Source organism: Triturus cristatus, chromosome 8 (assembly GCF_964204655.1).
Source record: "Triturus cristatus chromosome 8, aTriCri1.1, whole genome shotgun sequence".
In the NCBI taxonomy this organism is placed as follows: domain Eukaryota; kingdom Metazoa; phylum Chordata; class Amphibia; order Caudata; family Salamandridae; genus Triturus; species Triturus cristatus.
In genome coordinates, this window is record NC_140591.1 from 1,466,490,189 (window position 1) to 1,466,510,840 (window position 20,652).

A 20,652-nucleotide genomic window follows, 5' to 3' on the forward strand; every position below is an offset into this window, starting at 1 on the left:
GTTTGCCATGGTCGTCTCTTCATCTTCAAGCTTGTCATATAATGGGGCATGAATGCACTCAAAGAGCCCAATGTGTGGCCTGGGTCCTCTGTGTTCACATCAAGGGATCCTGGCACATTTGCGTGGGCTACTATGGCTTTGATTGCGGAGCAGTACCCCTAGTCCCTTCCGGACCTCGCGACTGTGCTTTTGCGACGGCCTTATCTATGAGGGGCCGCCAGCCAGGAATGCCCGCAGCTCCATGGAGACTATGGGCCGCTGCACCGAGGCAATGATTCTGTTCTCCAGTTCTGCCACCATATTTCTTTCGCAAGGTCGCTCCCCTTGGTGTTATGCAGGATGTGATAGTTCGGTGGCCATCTTAACAGGTGGCTGGGGAAATGGAGGTACTCACAGTCAGCACGGTGGCAATCATCAGGATGGCCACCACAGTTAAATGTGGTTATTGTAGCCGGAGGGGCCCATTTGGTTTCGTAGCGGTTATCAGATGGGTGGCTCCGGTTAAATTGTTATTCTGCTGCCTTGGGAGGCCACAGCTCAGCAGAAGCACACTGTGTTGAAGCCCCACCCAGCCACGCCCTTTATCAATGATCTGAATATAGAAACCTTGTCATAGAACAAACAATATAATAAATAGGTCAGTCTGATTTTGCATCGTTTTGTAGGTTCTGCTCCAGTGGCTGCAATGAGTCTCTGGATGGTGAATGGGCAGAGTGACTCTTACTGGATGGGAGAGAGTGCTTGTGCTGGCTGTATGGACAATGGCTGCATTACATGGGACCCCTGTGGCCCGCAAGCCTGAAGGAAGGTGTTAGATGAGTGGTACTTCAGTGGCTATAATGGCATGAGCAACCCAAAGGATGGTGGGTTAGAACTTTTCATCAATGAATTCCAACTCTGGCCCCCTCATCGTGTCGACAATTTAGGGAATATGTATCACTACACAATGACTCAAATCTTTAAGACGCTGAGACCAGGCAAACATCTATCTAGTTAGTTCCAAGACCCCCCTTGCTTCTTGTTCAACATACGGTGACTGGTCGGGCAAAATAAGGATGAAAGGTGTGTCATTGTACCTGAAAGGTGCACAATCTCAGATGGCATGTCATGTCATATGGAAAAAGGATTAGGATGTGGTTAGCTTCCTTCTTTTATTTTATTTTCGCTCCTCGTTTAAGATCTGAGTATTAATATTCCAGAAGAAGCTTGGAGCTGCCTTCACAAGGAAGCTGAATAAGTATGCAGACAATGTGTAAGGTCCATAGTTACTGATCACGAAAGTGAAACTCAAAGAGGCGTGGTCTATGGAATTAAGGGTGTGGTTTAAAACCAAAACTAAAAGCCTGTGCTTAGCATAGTGTGCTGCCCCACTGGTATTTTGCTGCTGCTGTCATTGTTACTAGATATATAATACCACAGGTGACATTGCACCTACAACATTCCAGGACTATTGGCTTTGTCAATAGTTGTCAGTTGTATAATATAAATAAGCAACAACTATGGCTTTGTTGTATAGAATATTGAAAATGCTTCAGTTCTGAAATGGTTAGACTATTAAAGAACTGTAACGAATCTCTTCGAAGTTATATCAAAGGGTGGCAAAGTTACGATTTTATTTCACTCTGAGGGTGAGGGCAAAAATGGAGGGCACCTCCTTTTCAGAATTGCTGGTGCTGAGCACCGGCAGGACCCGGCCCACTTAAAGCCCTGGTTCCGGCACTATTTCTATGCGCTGTGCCTTCAGGACTGCCCGATGGCCTCTGTCTTTAGAATTGCCCTTGATGGTCTAGGACATTTTTTGGCGGCGCCGTAGCTAGAGCCGATGATTGTCGGTAAGTCTTCTAAGCACAACGCAGGTGAAGGTCAAGAAGACAACGCAGGTCACATCTAGAAGCAGCGCGCGTACGCGGTTTCAACACTCTGGGTAAACACACAGCACAGAGCCGCGAGGCCGCGCCTCGAAGGGCTGCTCGTGAACGGCACCGAGAGCTATAATCAGCATTTTTCGGCCGCCGCTCCTCAGGCTCAGTAAGGCCCGGCCATGGCCCCCGCTTCTGTCGGTAATCAGGGCCACGGCCAGCCGTAAGTACTGGGTTTTGTTGCGTGCTCTGTGGGCTCTTAAGAGAAGGGATTACACAGAACAGAACATAAAGCGAGCATGTGATGGGCTAATTTAAGATATCTGTGCTCCAGCGTTTTGGGCTGGTTGGTGTCTTAGAGGTGGAGCGCAAGTAACTTTGCACCAGCAAGTATACTGTGATGCTGCACGCAATGGGGGGGGGTTGACTGAGCTTGGGGTGGAGGGGTTTCAAAAGCGCAGCTACAAAACTAATTTTTTTTCGATGTTCCACCCACAGCTACCTACATATAAAATAATGCAAACCTTAAATTAAAAAATGTGTCTTGTCACAAAAGGTAGGGGATCTGTTTTTGAACACCGAGAGTGTCTTCTGATAAGTGCGAGCACGTGACCAAAATATCCAGTCAGGGTGGGCGGGGCCTAAGGGAGACACAAAACCAACGACAATAGATCTCGCCAAGGCGAAGCAGCGCATGCGCTGCAACGCAGGCGAGACCTAAAAATGCATGAGCCTGAAACGGGAAACATCCTTCACAACGCAGGCATTGCATCGCAATGCCTTTACATCGCGGGCATTACAAGGCAAGTCGTTACAACAACTTGCGCTGGATTGCGCTCTAACCTAACAAATAGTATGATTTACTATTCCAACACCTTCCCAACTGTATGTAGACTGGAGTTGGAATAGTAAATCATACTATTCCTAAGTCCAGCGCCCTCCAGCACAAGTCGTTGTAACGACTTGCGTTGTAACAAACGCGATGTAAAGTACCGCGTTGTAAATGTATGCGTAGTAACGTCATACATTCGCCTGAAACGGGCATCACATGAAGGTTTGGACTCAACCTCCCACATCTTAGTCCAGTCCCTGTCTGTCAAAGGCAAAGCCAGGTCCATTTCCCAACATTCACGCAGCGATGTAAGGGGGAGCATATATCCGCATACTGCGCACTGTACAGGCTTGAGACCATTCGGCATGTAGTAGTGGCATCACAGATGAATCGACAGCTACGAAGTAACTGTTGTTCCATACCTCGCCTCCCCCAGATTGTGTGCACTGTTGCAGTCAGGGTACCATAAAGCAGAAACTGTCCCGCTGGGAGATCAAAGTCCGTACATAAATCCGCAAACAGCCTCAGCACCCCATCCTTGTATAGCGCAGCTACTGTGTCGAAACCCGCTGCTTCCCAGTCCTGCAGGAGTCCTTCCTCTACCCCATCAAGTTGCACGGTGAGGGCCTGAAACGAGAGATCTGGGAAATACGGAGCCCCCAGCCGCATCCGACTAAGTACCCTCATCTAGCCGGCTCTAAGTACGGAGAGGTCATGTCACCCTGCATTTGGGGCCCGCCGTGGATTAAGTAAAAGGGTACACAAATGGCAGGTCAGTTTAATGACCATTGCATACGCTTTTTTCACCCACACTAAATTGTGTACTTTTATAACAATGTGTGTGTGTTATTTTTTTGTCTTTCTAAAATTGTAATTTGTTTTCATTGTTATTACTTCTTCCAAGGTCCTAGCAGCTCCCCCAGGCCTCGCTGAGGATTAATGAACAGCATGTGTTATTGAGTAGTGCTAGTTTTTAATGCAGTAGCCCTGCTGACCAGTATTTTTTTGTTTCAGCAGAACAAAGACACCACCTTAGGAATCACAAAGCCCAAATGATTTCATTCCATTTAGCATGGACGTGAATTTAATAAAATGCCTGGGGTAGCAGAAGTGACATTACATGACCTTTGACCTTCACTTTCACACACACTTTCACACATTCAAACGTACACACACTCTCACGTAAACACACTCTCATCCGCAAGCATGCACACATTTTGTAACTTACCTCAGCTACCAGGGAAGGTCATATTCCAGCTAATTGTACTCATTTTGTTTTATTACATTAATAGTGAATAATGTAACATTATTCACTATTGGTGTGATAAAAAAAATTGACAGAAAACAAAGAGTGGAGCCCCAACTGACATCCATAAGAACGAGCTGCCACTGTGTTCCTGGCACTGAATTTCCACCTTTGACACTAGGGGTCTTAAAGGCGTGCCAGGGGTCACATGGGCCAAGCCAGGGGTCGCATCTGTGACCCCTGGCAACCCCTAAAAGATGTCCATGCCATTTAGGCTTATTTCTACATTTGTTGAGTCTAGTAGAATGGTAATTTGTATATTCTCTGCTCATGAAGTCACTGGTTAAGTCCACAGCTGCATCCTTCTCTTCAGCTGTATCCATTACATTATGAGCAAAATATTGGCTTTGAGCTTCTTTCCAGCCTGCCCATTTCCTGTAAACAAGGGCCCCTAATTAATCCTCAATGATTATTTTCTCAAAGGTATTTATACAATCATTACAATGACTTTTCATAATCAGAATAAAAAGGCACATTTCGGCCACCAAGGATGTGCCTTTGAGTGGTGCTTAATCCCACAGGGTTCACATTTTGCACTGCTTGAAAGGAAGGCTGTGTGTGATCCTGCATTATTGTGGGAAGCTCAACAGTAAAAACGCGTTGCACGGAGTTATTCCCATGTTTTATACATAAATATTAAAGTATTTTTCAGAACGAACACATTTGTACATCGATTAATATATGAAATATAGTTTTGTTCGGTTTTTTACCATTTTTTAAAGAAAACCATGGCTAAAATTTTTATTTTCCCCTTTGTATTAATTATCTTGGTTTCACAGAAAATGCAGTGCTAATAACACTAAGCCAGGGGGCTCTTGAGTATCGCAAGCTCAAACCACAAATTATTTCAGATTGTGAATGTAAAATTTGTGAGTGCAAACTATGACCTCTTGAGTAGAGTGACGTAGAAGCAGTGGACTCTGGCTACATTGATTCCACTTGACATTTGAGGGACGCTTACCAAGAGAGGTCATTGCTTGTTCCATCTATCTGTAGCAATAAAGTGGACTCACCTCTGTAGAGCGCTCCGACACCCTGGAGGCATGGCTTGAGCTATATGAAACCACTAAATAAATAAATAGCAAATTCAACGCTGCTCAGCTGAATTAACCTGAATTTGAATATTTCACCTATCCCGCTCCTCTTCTGAGAAATAGCTGGGATATTTAATTAACAATGCGTTATCATTATCAGCTACTTTGAGGTAGCTTAAAGCGCAAACTTTTTCATGCACTCTTTAAAGAAAGTCTAGCGCATCACTTACCCCAGTCCAGGATGTCTTTTTATGCTACAGCCCGACTCATACCTACAAGGAGAATATTTAACCACTCCCCTCTGGCGTCAGAGACACTTTTTTGGGTTCCAGTACAGGCCAGAGAATAATGTCGCCCCTTTAAGACTTATATCTCCAAAGGTATGTGGGGAGTAAGGAGCAAAAACACTCTTCAGTTAGAAACCCCAAACTGAAAACATTTCTGGCACTAAAGAAGTCCTTTCTGGAGCCACAGTCACTTGATGGATCTTCCCCAAACTCTACTCAGAGCAAAACCAGGCACCTGTTAAAGACTAGTCTATTACGACTTCATCTCTACTAAATGTGCATTTATCACCCAGCTCCTGTGTGTATCCTCTTGTACCTTCCATCAGTTTATTTTGTGAGTGTATCCCAGCATAAGTTTACTTTTGGAGCTCTACTGCTATTTGTAAAGCGCAACACCAACCTGTAAACATGGCGACACTATAGAAACAATGAAATTAAAGAAGTTACACTGCTGCTTGTCACGCGATTTCTTTGCTTTCTATAAGTGAAGGCTGGTGTAGTAATTTACTTTTCATAAGCTAGCACTGTTGGAATGTTCAATGCTTGTTGGGTTGTCAGTCGAAAAGACTGGGCTTGTAAATGCAAATTGAATGACATTTTATTTTGTATTTTAATAGTTCTTGGAGAGGAATGCAATAATCATAGCTAATATATCTAATTGATCATGGCAGCACTGAAAGAATGGCACATGATCTTACCGTGCATTGATGATTTATGACCCAAAAAAAGTCTATGCCCAAACAGAGCCATTTTGGGCATGCACTACCTTAGTTGCTTTATCTGCAAAAATTGCACAATATAGCAGTGTTTGGTTGAGATATGGCCATCATGTTTTCATCCACCCGTCCATTGGTTTAAATGAGGCTATTTACAAACGTGGGTACTTTTCCAGGTCACTCCTACAAGGTGACCCGGACATGTTGGGAGTTTTCAGTTCTGTGACAAATTCCCATGGCGTACATAGGGGTATTCAATGGAGAAGGCACCACTGAAAGTGGTGGTGGACCTGCAATTCTACATCACTGGTTGGTCTTCCATCACCTTCAGCCAGCGGCGTAGGAAGGGTGTGCGGTGGGTGCGGGCTGCACCGGGTGTCATCATTGAGGGGGGTGACAAAATGGCAAAAATAAGTGTTTTAAACACATATTTTTGCCATTTTGTCAAGCTGGGGGTGACAAGAAATTTTCTCACCGGGTACCACGTGACGTCAGCGGACCCTCATCGTAACACATATCTTTTCTGATGGCAGACCCAGTGCAGCACTCCTCTCCTGTAAATAGGGCGGGGGTACACAAGGAAGGTGAATGCCTCTTCTAAATTAGGCTTTTGTCTCTATAAGATCTTCACTGTGGCCAGTCACTACATCCAACCCGTGGTTCCTCGCTCCACTCAGTGCATTTACGAGTTAGTTTGTGTTAACGTAGAGGTCCTACATCATGTATCCTACGCCTCATGGAGCTTTCTCGCTTACAGTTCTCTAGTTATAGCCTCTGGAGTTTTCATGCTCCACCAATATTTACATTGACCTTTAAGGCAGCTTTAGCACCTGTGTTCAACGGGACATTATTGCTTTCTACCTAACTTTTGAACCTCATATTCAATTGTCTACCTTTTTGTTTTTTTATATATATTTTACTTGTTGTATTTAAACTTCGTTTGGACCTTTATCTGAGGACCACCTTACTGCTAAGGCCAAGTTACCAATTGTGAGCTAAGGTGAACCTGACTGGAACTTGTTTGTCTCTGCAGAGGATTCTGTGTGACCAGTTTGGGAGCTGAGCCAAAGATTACATCAAGACTGTTACCTATCTCCCTCTCATGGCCTCCCAATGGAATTTCTTGCATTTGCACATCGCAATGTCTTGGCTATGCAGTATTAGTACTGGCACCTCTCTGCAAGCCTTGTTCTACCAATACCTCTGCACTTCTCAGTCTCGACATTTTTTAATAGACACCTCTGAGAAAAGTTTCTATACTACAGAAATTGCACTTTTCAGCAGGGCTTCAACACAGTTAATTCAACAGTGCAGTCACTTTTAGCTGAAGTGCTTCATTTTTCTGATCAAATAATATAAGTGACAAGGCACCCACTGCCATACATTGTAAGTTGGCCTGGGAGGAGTTTGCGGAGTTCCGGAACTCCGCGAAGTGACAAAAAAACTGAGCGGAGTTCTCCAAACTGCAGAGTGCTTTGCAAACTGCCGTTTGCGCTAATCTTCCTGCCGCTCGGGTAGAAATTCTACTTGACTGGTAGTTTGCGCTCGCCAACTTACTGTTGGCGAGCGCGAGTGGGGAAAACACTCTGTTGCGCTATGCGGAGCTGAGTTTTCTGCACTCTGCGAGCTCGGTGGAGCTTAGAGTGCAGAAAACTCCGCGAACAGAGCCGACTTCATCACCCAGGCCTAATTATAAGGAGATTGTAAGACACTCATGAGTTCCATAACCATATAGTGGAACGATGCAGAAGGCCGAGTTGTTTTATAAGGTTATGGAACTCCCAGATGACTTGTAATATCCTTATCATGTACGGCATAGGGGTACTTTATCCCATATAATATATGTTCACACCATCTTTCCCACACATGACTTAAAACCTTGGAGCATAGCCTTTTCATTTGAAAGGAGAGTATGTTTGCAAATATGAAGAATAAAATTAGAACCTCTAGTGCAAAATTAAACTCATCAAAAACCTGATCGATATTTCGTGAAAAAAGGTATTAGAAACAGTTTAATACAAGTCAGTTAAAGAAAAAAAGTTACAGTGGTTCAGAATGTGTAGAAAATTTCAGAAAAATACTAACTTTTCTATAATTATTTAAAGAATTCCAAAAAATAAACATTCTTTCTGCTAGTCACTGTAAGCTATGTATTGTGGCATCAGAAGTCGACTGTAATAACATATTACATTTGAGTTCTGACATCTTTTCTCTATAATCAGCCACAGGGTGCATCACATATTGCCGACTATATTTTTTTTTTGAGATATGAGTTTATACAGGGATTGCAGAATACCAGGTATTATTTTTTGGTCACAAACCTACATAGCGGCAGTGGTAGTACATAGGCACAGAATGTGCGCTATTTATCATAGTAAAGACAGATAACAGTTAGGTTAGGGCATGCTATGGCAATGTATGGATCTGATTGCTGATGACACAATTCTACTAGGAAGCAGAACATACAGGTGTGAAGTGTGCATATATTGATAAGAATGAATCGGTTACAGTTCAGAACAGTTTTCCACTCTGAAGAGTGAATGGCCCACATGTTGGTGGTACGGATTTTCATTGTAGAGAGCCTTGCGGGTAGAGAGCCTGAAACTTGGAGGGAGCACATACTGGGACATATTTACAAGAACTGATGCATCTCTGCATATTAGCAGAGATGTGTCAGTTCAATTGCGTCAAGCAAAAAAACCCTTGCGCCACCATGGATGCGTTGCATTAACAATGCGGCGCACCGTGGCGCAACGATTGACAGATGCGTCACGCATCTGTTGGCGTAAAGGTAACGCATTGCTGGAATCGTGTCACAAGCACGAAGCAACTCCAGCAATGCTCAGGAATGCCTATTCCTATTGTGCTGCATCATTCCTTAGGCCTGCTTCAAGCAGGCATAAGGTTTTGATGCAGTGGTGTCGTAAAAGTGACGCAGTGAAATCTTGTAGATTTCACTGCGTCACTTTTATGAGGCTTTCTTGCGTCTGAACGCCCACCCTGCATACATTATACCTGACACAGGTATAATGTGACGCAGGGATTTGTAACGTGACACATCTCCCTAGATGCGTCATGTTGTAAATGTGTCGCAAGGTGGTGCACTGTTTACGACGCCGCTGCATCACAAAAGTGACGTAACGGCAGCGTAAAAGTATCGCAAGGGGCTTGTAAATCTGCCCCATTGAGTTTGGTGCTGCTCGAAGGTTGTGATTGACTGTTCTAACATAATAAGGTGTCTACGAGGGGCATAAGCTGCAGCCATTTCTTTATTTGAAATACAGCATTAGTAGCATCTGGTCTGATCGTTATGGATAAGCTGAAGAGAAGTCAGGAGGAAGAACAATGGAGCTGGTATGAAGATAGATGCAGAAGTGGAAAAATGACGTCATATCAGGCTGTGAGCCTTTTTCTTGCCTCCTAACAGGCTGAAATAGATTACCAAGAGACAGTACCAACACTTCTCATTAGAATTGCTTTGTAATGGTATTTTGCCTACAGTTCCCCAGAAGTGCTGCTTAATGTTTAATGGGATAGTACCATTAGGCCTCAGCTTGGTGCACTACTTTTACTTGTTCTTCACTTCAGGACAAAAAAAACAGCTTCTCTTACTGCCTTGAGAAAGATCTATGGTTTGCTAACCCGAGCAAAACACTTGTTGTCTGGTACTATGAACAGCACCAACTATTCAAATCACATTATTTTAATATAGAATGTTCAAACCAGACACATAAGGTACATAATAAAATCTGATCAAGATAAAAACTGCGACAGTTTCAACACTAGCATTGATTAAAGACCCAGGTCCAGATTTACTAAGGGCTTGCATCTCTGTTCCGTCACGCAAGGCAACGCAAGCCCGTAAGTCAGATTTACATACCTTGCAAGTCTCTGCCTTGCGTTACTCTGCACTGGGAAGGCGCTGCATGGGTGGAGCATGAATGTTCCCACGCATCCACCAATGGTTTTTAGTGCATTCTCAGATTTACTAACACATAGGATACCTGGGAATGACACACACTGCAACACCTTCACTGGTGAGGATTGAAGTAGAGAAATGTATTTATTTATCCTAAATTTGTCTTCTTCGCATATGTGCTGCATTCTGCAGCACAAGTGGAAAGAGGAAAACACCTCAGAGGATTGTTTTTGTACAGGAAGGTGCTCCTTCGTGCACAAAAACAATCCTGACTGTAATGCAGGCACCCTTGCACCATGGCGCAAGGACGCCTGGGTTGGCGCTTGGTAGGCACAAGAGCACCATTGCAGAGAGAGAGCAGGAATGTGTCCTATGTAAGTAAACATGGTGCATTTCTGCCATCTCTGTTTGACGCAGCAAGTTGTGTATCATTACATTGCGCCAAATTTTAGTAAATCTGCCTCCCAGTGTGTTTTTCCTTAAACATCTACACTGGGGTCATGCAATGCAAGTGCCCCAGTGGTACCATGGACATTTGCAACGTATTTATTACTCCCCAAAGCATTTCAGTATCACAGAAGAGTCTGAAGTCGCCCTTTCTGTGACACAGATCACATATTCTTGCTTATATTTTGTGCCCACTTAATCTGAAGTCTGTGGTCCATCATTTGCAAAGGTATGTTGCTCCATGCAAAAGAAGAAATGCACCAGCTGCCGTGCCAGCATTGTATTACCAATGTGGGTGCAGAAACAAATGCATCTTGTGAGGCGCACGCGACATGCCTCACCTTACACATGGCACAAATTTGAGTATACTTTCAAGGAAGTGGCACAAGTGTTCCAGGCCCTTTTCCATGTACCCTCTGCAAATGGGTGCAGTCTGTGGGGAGATTCAAGCTCCTACTTCAAAGTCAGCCATTTTTTCTGATTTCAGTTAAACATATGTCTCAGCATGCCCACCATCAGCCTCACAGCACATACGTGAGAACATAAACTGACATTAAATACTATTTGCGTCTATCATCTGTAATGGCAGTGACATCAGAAATGACATAGGGCCTGATTTAGGGTTTAGTGGATAGAGTAAAGGCAGACAGGATGGCAGACAACTTTACGTCCGCCACCTGCCTTTACATCACCGGGTTGCTATACCTAGCTGTGATGAACAATAATATAAGCCATCCGACCACCCCCTCTAAATATGACAGACTGTCAGATGTCTTACCTCTGAACGATAGGAGGAAGATTTACACCGAAAAAGTAAATTTTATTTCATCGACGTTAACCTGGCAATCCACTCACCTCTAAATCAGGCTGGTGGAGTGTGGGTTTGGCAGAGAGCACCCTCTCCGTCAAACTATAAATCAGCCCCACACATGCCAATTAACAGGCTGTAACCTGTAACTGAATGGTCAGTCAAGGTACAATTCACCAGCACTTACTGGGAGGTATGGGTTGGAATGTGTCCACAACTTCACTTCAATACTGAAATGCAGCATACACAGTACTTCTCACATACATAGGCGAATCCTAACACTTTAACCCCCTTTAAGTACTTCAAGGCACAGAGGTGCAAGAGTGCACAAGATAGGACAAGAAACTTGGTTGAGGAAACTGTAGGTTCCATAAAGGAAGAATTTGGTGTCTTCACAAATGAAGTGGGGCATTCCAACATGATGACCCTGGAACATGCTGAAAAATCAAGTTACTCTGTAGCAAAACACAGGGAGATTGAGTATGAGATGAAGAAGAGGAGTCTGACAAGAAAGATGGATTGTCTGAGAGGGAACAAGTGCATGATGGTGGAAATCCATGGAAGGATGAGCAAGAAAAGATCTAGAGACATCACATAATTTTTGAGTAAAGCAACACACATTGCAATGATGCACACTACAGTTGATGTAAGCCAGACAAGATGTCACTGTATGCATATTTTAACTTCTTAACAGAAGCCCACACATCAACAAACTAAAAGAAAGCCATCTGTACAAGAGTAATAAGTGGCAAACAAAGTGCAGAATAAAATATGAAATGAAGTGAAAACATGTGAAATGAAATAATAGGCTCCATTTGCTCATTCAAAATGAAAAATGATTGCCTACTCCGTCCTCTCTTCTGGCCTTACCACAGGTGGAGGTATTGATTAGGATAGCAGTGACAGCAGTATATTGCCCTGATATAGTGGTCACCTGTAACAGGCCCCATGTCTGGTCTCTAATATGTTCCTCATGCTAGGGGACTCTTTGCCAGCTAAGCACAGGTGTTGCATTTGCTATCTGCTTCACAGATCTCCTGTATGACCGGTCTACAGCACTGTGTGGGTGATGGCTATCTACCTTTGGGGTGACTGCCTGCTCAGTTCCCTTGATGTCTTTCATTATACCCTTCATTGGACTCTTGATCTCCTCTGTTTGTTCTTTACAGCTATGGTGAGGCCACCCACCTGACACCGTAGGTAGTTTAGGAAACCTAGCTTTTGCTTCTGTTCCAGAAGCATCTTTTTCTCCTCAAAACATAACTGTGACTTTTGTCAATCACAAGGCCTTGCGGTTGTGCTGGTGAACCATAGGGTGCAACACCTTCACCCCTTTCTGCAGATGTTAATGGGTGTGATCCTTCTTGCCCACCTTGCAAGCTGACCAGTCGTGGGCACGCAACTGGTAGGGTGATGTGTTCCAGAAGAAGGGTCACAATCTCCATGCCCATGTCCTCTAGTGAAACATAGGCTATGTGAAGACATTTTTGGGAGAAACACTTCGACTGTACATGTCACAAGTGCCTCCATGTATGTGGATATGAGGAAATGCCTATTTTTGCATGATCATCCCCAAAGTTTTGGACTGATGCTGGTGGTTTTTCAACTCTGAGAGTGCTCTGAGGCCTCATAACGAGACACCAGTGTAAGTGTTCGGACTCTCCAAACTGTATGTTTAATTGACTTATACCCAATTGGCATAGTTTAACATATTTATAAGTCCTGAGTATATGGCACCAGAAATATCCATGGTCTGTAAGTTAAAGTGTACTTCATGGGCTCCAGCACATATTTTGCCACCCTGATTGTGACAAAGTAAATCATGCCTCACAGCATGCCACGGCAGACTGGTAGGGTAGTTTTAAACTGCTAACTCGACTTCACCATTTAAACTTATAACAAAGTCCAGATCTCCCTTTTTAATATATGTAAGTCACCCCTAGGGTAGGCCTAGCTAGTCCGAAGACAGGTGTGCTATATATTAAAAGGCAGGATAGTACTTTTCATATGTCCTAACAGTAAAACCCCCAAATTGGCCTTTTTACTGTGGCAAGGCTAGTAGTCCTATTAGCAAGTACAGGGTCATACACTGACAACTCAGCTGTTCTGACTCATGAATGAGACTTCTAAATTTGGTACTTCAAGTTATCAAAAGAACTTGCATTAAAACTTGACACCCAAGTCGAATTTAACATAGCTTTTTTTAGAAAAAGGCAAGTTTAGAAAGTTGCCACTCTGTTGCCCAAAGTTTTCCAGTGGCCATCTACAGTTGTGGGCCACAATACAGCCTTCTGCCCTGCTGAGGAGACATGTGAACAACTTACCTCTCCCTGGCAGGAAGCCACACAGGGTGTGAGCTGAAAAGGAAACCACCTTTGAAGCACAAATGGTTGACACACAAAAAAGGGGCTGCTCTTTTTTTCTGGTAGACAGGGTGGCGTTAGGGACAGAAAGGGGGGAATAGTTGCCAAACCAGCTATTCCATCAGAATGTAGCCTCAGGTAGCCACACCTCTAGTGTGGACTACCAAGCTCCACACACTAAGATAGGGGTTCTGCCATACTGGGAGTGGACAGAATGTTACACTCTGGGATTGCTAGTGGCCTTACTTTGCAGGAAGTCATTAACAGGCAGGAAGGGACCGGTAGCCCATTGGCTAGCAGTTACTGCATCCCCCAGCGCAAGTTGTGGGCATAAAACTGGCTACTCTAGCACCCAGACCTCAGATCACATCTGCACTGAAGAGAGGACCGAAGAATGACTGCCCTACTGGTCCATGGACCTGGCAAAGAGAGGCTGCACCAAAGAACAGGCCATACTTGCTGCTCCTAGGCTAGAAAATAACGGAATTTGCCTGTGGTGCCCTACTCAAGAGAACGTTGTCCCCGAGCCCTAGATAAAAGAGGTAAACTCCAAGAGTCAGTTGGCTGACTTTCTTTTACTCCTCCAGCGTCATAAAATTGAAGAAGCTGCCTTGGCAAAGTAGGTCACCACAATTGCTTGTTCACCACTGGCTGCAGCCTGGGAGACTGAACCCTGACACTCAAAGGTTGCAGCTGAGTCCACCAGGCTCAGTAGAGTTGTTAAAGTGCAGTTTGGTAACCAAAGATAGACACTAGCTGCAGTTGAATGGAACCGCAGATTTTGCTGAGACTGGAGACCAGTAGACCAGTGGCGACTGCTTTTGGCTGGACTTTGAGGAACATCGACCTCTATAGCCAAAGTGGCCCCACCATGTTTGTGGACAGAGGAGTGGCCCTAGGAAGACCCTCATTGACCGGATCAGCATTCTCAGCATCTTGGTTGTGCAGTTCCTATAAATTTACATAGGATCTGCACATTTAGACAACATAAACTATGGGATTGGTGTCCAGACTGATTCCAGAACCCCTCTTACCAAGGAGAGAATAGTTTCTTGCAACTATTGAACATGACAACCCTGACCCCTCAGGAATTGTGGAAACAGTACAGTACTTTTCGCTCAGTCACTCGTGCTCACTTTTGTCTCAGAGAGATACACAGAATAAACTATGGGGACGTTTTCAATAAGCATTTATTGAACCAGCGTCATTCTAGTGTAAGATATGTGTGATTCAACATTCATTAGACAGAAACAGATATCTACAATCATGAGCATTAACAGAGTAAATAAAAGGTAGAACTCTACCATAGTGCTAAAACAATGGATATATGCAGGCATATAGATGCATGACAGTAATAATGCGTACTCCTACGATGCTAACCCTAATTTAGATGTACCTAAATGTACCTGGCATGTATGTAGGTGTACAGCCAAGAATCTCCCTAGGAAAGAGCCAAACCCATTACCTGATGTGATAGAATGAAGGTCCTCATCTTGGTCTCAAGTTGGACACCCTGCTAGGGATGACAGACCATTGCATGCTAAAATGTCAGGGAGTTCAGGGACCTCAGCATCTCATGTCAGCATGGACCTTTTTCTCCTCTGTCTTGCCCAGTGAAGCTGTGTTACTTATATACCGAAAAGGTACCCTCAGAGGTTCTACCTGGATGTGTCATGGTACTGTGGGTATGTCTGCCAAGGATAACGATAGTGGTGACACTTGTACAGAGTTATCTAATCCTGCTGTGACACTAAGAATCCTCATGCATAATAGATGAGGCTAGTTTTCTGAGAAAACCACACAACATCTATTCGGCACCTAATTAGGTAAAAGGTCAGCACCAGAACCATTATGTAGAACAATGGCAGGACAAATGTAGGTGAAAGGTTGTGTGACTACCTAGGCCTATATTGGAGTAAATTGGAGTTCATAACATCTCCAGCTTCCTAAATCTCTTGCATCAGGGCCACTACATTGATGTTCATTATGGTTTTTCCCATAGAGTCTGAAACTGGACTGGAGATTACTTTGACTGCAAGGTAATTCTCCTTACTGCCCACCCTGACGTGCCCCCTGCTTGAGCTAGTCACACAAAGCAGCCTCGAGTAGCTGAACACAACTTTGTAAAATGGTTTCAAATGTTTACCACTGTCTAACCACTGTAGTTGCAAATGCTTGTTTGCATTTTGAGACAAAAGCAGTGATTTACTATTTACATAAAAATTCATATCTCCAGATCCTCTGGTGGATATTTTTCATTTTGGTGTCTAAGGGCCTTATGTAGGTAGCCCAACATTTACCACTTCATAAATACCAAATTTTACAGATTCAGTATTTATGAAGTGGTAAATGCTATGTAGGTAATCAGTCGGTAAAAATTACCGAATCGGAATTGGTCGGTAATTTAGAATCGGTATTGGAGGCCCATAGGAATCAATGGGAAGCCAGTTACCATTACCGAATCGGTAAATACCGATTCGGTAATGGGGGGAGCACAATCAAGGGTGGCAGGGTGTCACAGTGACACCCTGTTGCACCCCTGATTCCTGCATGTGTGCACATGTGGCACACATACATGCCCTAAGGGCATGTATGTCTGCCACATTGCACACTTCTAAGTGCCAAAAAATGCTTTTTCTAAGCCATTCGTCATTTACCACCAACTTTTAGTTGGTGGTAAATAACAAATCCACACAACACGCATACACTCCCCCTACATCTCATTTCAGGATTCGGTATTTACCGAATCGGTAAAATTACCGAATCGGTAATTTTACCGATTCAGTAAATTACCGAATCCTGAAATGTCCCCCCTACATACCAAAAGCCTGAATACCAGTCGGTAACGGGATTTTTACCGAAAATTGGCCGTTACCGACCGGTATTAGGCTACCTACATATGGCCCTAAATCTTTTTTAAATTAAGATCTATGTTCATTAATTGGTGTCAGATGTGTTTGTATAGTGTTTCTCTCTTATTCAATGGTTTTGTTACTTCTAAATGCTTTGCACTTATTCCTTTGTAAAGCCTGACTGCTCAAAGCCATACCTACCCAGGGTTCAGCTTAGTAACAAATGAGCCTGACTCGACCCAAAGACGAGTTTGTGAGTTTATTACACGGTGAGGTTGCCCAACCACACCATACAATAAACTGCATTTCTGCCCAGTTGACAGTCCAAAAGCTGGGGCAATGTGTAGGACAACATGCACCAAAATTCTTTGTACTGTCAATATTGCAACCTGGAATGAGTAAATCATGTATGCATTATATGCAGTCATGGAAACATCTGGGAAAGGGATGGTTATATGTAGTAGGACATCAGCCACATGCTATGCCACTGTGCTCATAATGACATCACTTCAACATTCACCTACTGTTTCCTTTGAGCTCGCCACACGATGGGTGGCTGCTGTGTCCAGTCCTGCAGGCCATGAATAGCTTCTGAGGTGAGGTTTCCCCTCAAGCAGGCATTCAGCTAGTGTTATTGGGATTTCTTGGAATGGGCCTTCAATGGTAGTGCTGACTTCGAACTGGTTGTAACAAAATTCTCCTTGGTGTGCCTCTTAAGTTTGTATCACAATTACTTAGCTCATCAATTTCATAATAAGTCAGCCCCCAAGCATTGATCTTTGCCTGTAACTGGGTGCATACTGGGTGTGTCTCTTGTTGCTCTCACGCACATTCATGGCTGATTTTCTAAAAATATTCATTGTAGTTTTGCACTTTCTCCATAAGTGTGTGAATCGTGCAATCCTGATTACCATCCTTCCTGCCAATCTGAGATGAAGGCTTCTGGCTAACTAACAAAGTAGAAGCGAGCATACTTTAAGTGACTCCAATCTCTCTTTCTCAGCCCACCTCTCTTTGCTCGTGGGAGCAGCTTCCAACACTTGTTGTAACCATGACTAGTGTTGAGAGCTACTCTTAATGGGCTGGGGCATACTCATGTCCCCCCATGCAGAAGACCTGTGATTCAGATGAGTGTCTAACATAACAGTGGGCACTGCTAAAAACTACTTAGTGCCGTTATTGGAGGATTATGTAATGTATAAGGTGTGCTAATAGGACAATAATGGAAATTGTTAACTAAAACACTGGAAAACTCCAGGTATATTAATTCATTGTTGCCTCTTTTTAGTTTACCTAGAATTCTGACATCTGTTGAGTGATGAGATCTGCTAAACAGAACTCTAGCGCACATGCACTTCTCATGACAAGAACACATCGTCCCTGCTGGAAAACCTCGCCACTGTCGGGCTCAGACAATGGGTCACCTCTCCAACCCACTCAGCAGGACACATGCTTGACCCCGTCTTCTTCGCCAGCAATAACGTCTCCTTCAGCCACACCTCTGAGCTGCCTTGGATGTCCACCGCTGCTTCCACTCCCACATCTCCTTCACCAAATCTGCCGTACACCACCATGCCCACCGATACCCACGCAGACCCTAGAACAAGGTCACCGAAGAACAGCTCACCACCTCCCTCTGCAAAACCCTACCTGCAACTTCCACGGATGCTAATACCCCAGCTCGCAACCTCCACAAATGGATCTCCAACTGCTCCTCCATAGAAACCGCCAGGCAAGCCACACTCCAAAAAAGTAAACTGGTTCTCTCCTGCCCTTCATGAGTCCAGACACACCTGTAGACGGCTCGAAAAGAGATGGAGGAGCAGCAAGACCCCAGAACACCACTCATTCTTCAAAACCGCTGTCACCGCACATCACCACCTCATTAGAACAACAAAGAAAGCGGCCCTACAAGAAAGGACCAACACCAACACACGTAATAGCAAAGGACTCTTCACTGTGGTCAAAGATTTTGCCAAACCCAGCATAGGGACAACAGACATCCCATCCTCCCAAGACCTCCTCAACGACCTCAGTGCCTTCTTCCACCACAAGATTGATGAGCCCTACAACAGCTTGAACGGCCTCGATGCCCAAGTCCCTCTCACCCCACTCGCAACCACCGCACCCAACGACATCGGACCCCAGCGAACCCTGCTCAGCTAGACTCCCCTCACCACTGATGACACCCTCAAAATCATGAAGAGCAACCACTCCAGATCACCCTCGGAGACCTGCCCGCACCACATCTTCAACAAAACCGGCACCTCCATCGCCCCCAAGCTCTGCTGCACTATCAACTACTCCATCAACCTATTTGCTGAAGAAACTCTCTGCTGATCCGAAGAACCGCAAGAACTTCCGACCCATCTCTCTGCTCCCCTTTCCAGCCAAAGTCATCGAGAAGGCAATTAACACCCAACTTATGGAGTTCATTGAAGTGAACCACATCCTGGACCTCTGCCAATCCAGCTTCCGAAGCTATCACAGTACCGAGACCACCCTCCTCACTGACAGAGCCAAGATCTGCACCCTCCTCGACAAAGGCAAAACTGCAGCCCTCATCCTCCTGGACCTCTCGGCCGGCCTTCGACACCGTCTCCCACCGGACCCTATGCACAAGACCCTGTGACGCCGGCATCCATGAAAAAGCCCTGGAATAGATCCGCTCCTTCCTCACCTGCCGAACACAGAGAGTCGAGCTACCACCATTACACTCTGAAGCCACAGAGATCAGCTGCGGAGTGCCTCGGGGGCTCCTCTCTGAGCCCCTGTCTCTTCAATATCTACATGGCCACGCTTGCAGTCATCGTTAAAACCACAGACTCCACATCGTCTACTACGCCGACGACAAACAGCGGATCCCCTCCCTCACCAACGAATCCACAGTTGCCAAGAACAACTTCCACAATGGGATGAAGGCTGTTGCTACCTGGATGAAAAACAGCTCCCTCAAGTTAAACTCAAAAAAGACCAAAGTCCTCTTCCTGGGCTCCACCTCCCTGCCTGGGATGACTCCTGGTGGCCTGAAGATCTTGGATCCCCCCCCACCCACAGACCACGCACAAAATCTCGGCATCATTTTGGACTTCTTGCTCACCATGAACTGCCAGATCAATGCCGTTCATCATCCTGTTTCCACACGCTACGCCTGCTCCAAAAGATCTTCTAGTGAATCCCCACCGAGTCCAGAAAGACTGTCACCCATGCACTCATCAGCAGCAGACTCGACTACGGCAACACACTCCACACCAGCATCACCCAGAAACTCCTCAAGAAACTGCAAAGCATCCATAACGCCTCCGCCAGACTCATCCAAAACATACCCCAACGCAGCCAAATCACCAGCCACCTGAGAGATCTCCACTGGCTCCCAGTCAACAAAGAATCACCTTCAAGCTCCTCACACACCCCTACAAAGCCCTACACGATTCGGGACCTGTATACCTCAACCACCCCCTCACATTCCACTCACCCACCAGAAACCTCTGCTCCACCCAACTGGCCCTGGCCACCATCCCATGTATCTGCAAGACCACGGCAGAGGGGAAGATTTTTCTCCAGTCTCGCAGCAAAGACATGGAACTCCCTGCCACTCCACCTAAGGCAATCACTGTCACTGCCCCAATTCAGGAAGGACCTCAAGACCTGGCTCTTCGACTGAACCACAGTGCCTGCGACAGATCAGCATTCCCCCCCCCCCCCCCAGCGCCTTGAGACCCTTACATGTAATAGGACTCTCCTTTGCCACATCAGGGTGAGTGCCTGGACCAGGGACTTTACTTCCCAGGCTGCCCCGCACCGCTGACAGTGCTTCCCGCGCCCGGAGGTGCATAAATTAAACCGAGAGTTCCTGCTGGGCGGGACTCTCCTTTGCCGCATCGGGGTGAGAGCCTGGACCAGGGATTTCACTTCCCAGGCTCCCCCGCACAGCTGACAGTACTTCCTGCCCCCAGTGGTGCATAAATTAAACCAAGAGCTCCCACTGCACGGGACATGCACCGTCCGCGCCCGGGCAAAGCCAGGGCCAAGGGCAGACCCGTCCATGCCCGCCAGAGCCTGGAGGAGGCTGGGCTGGGCCACTCTTTCAAGTTACATCCACTAAGAAGCATGAGGTGAGTGTTTGCTAGCATCAACTTATTGGGACCATTACATCTATCATAACTGACAAGAACTGACCCGAACATTTATATTGGGGAAGCGTGTTGGGATATCGTCTGCACGTCCTA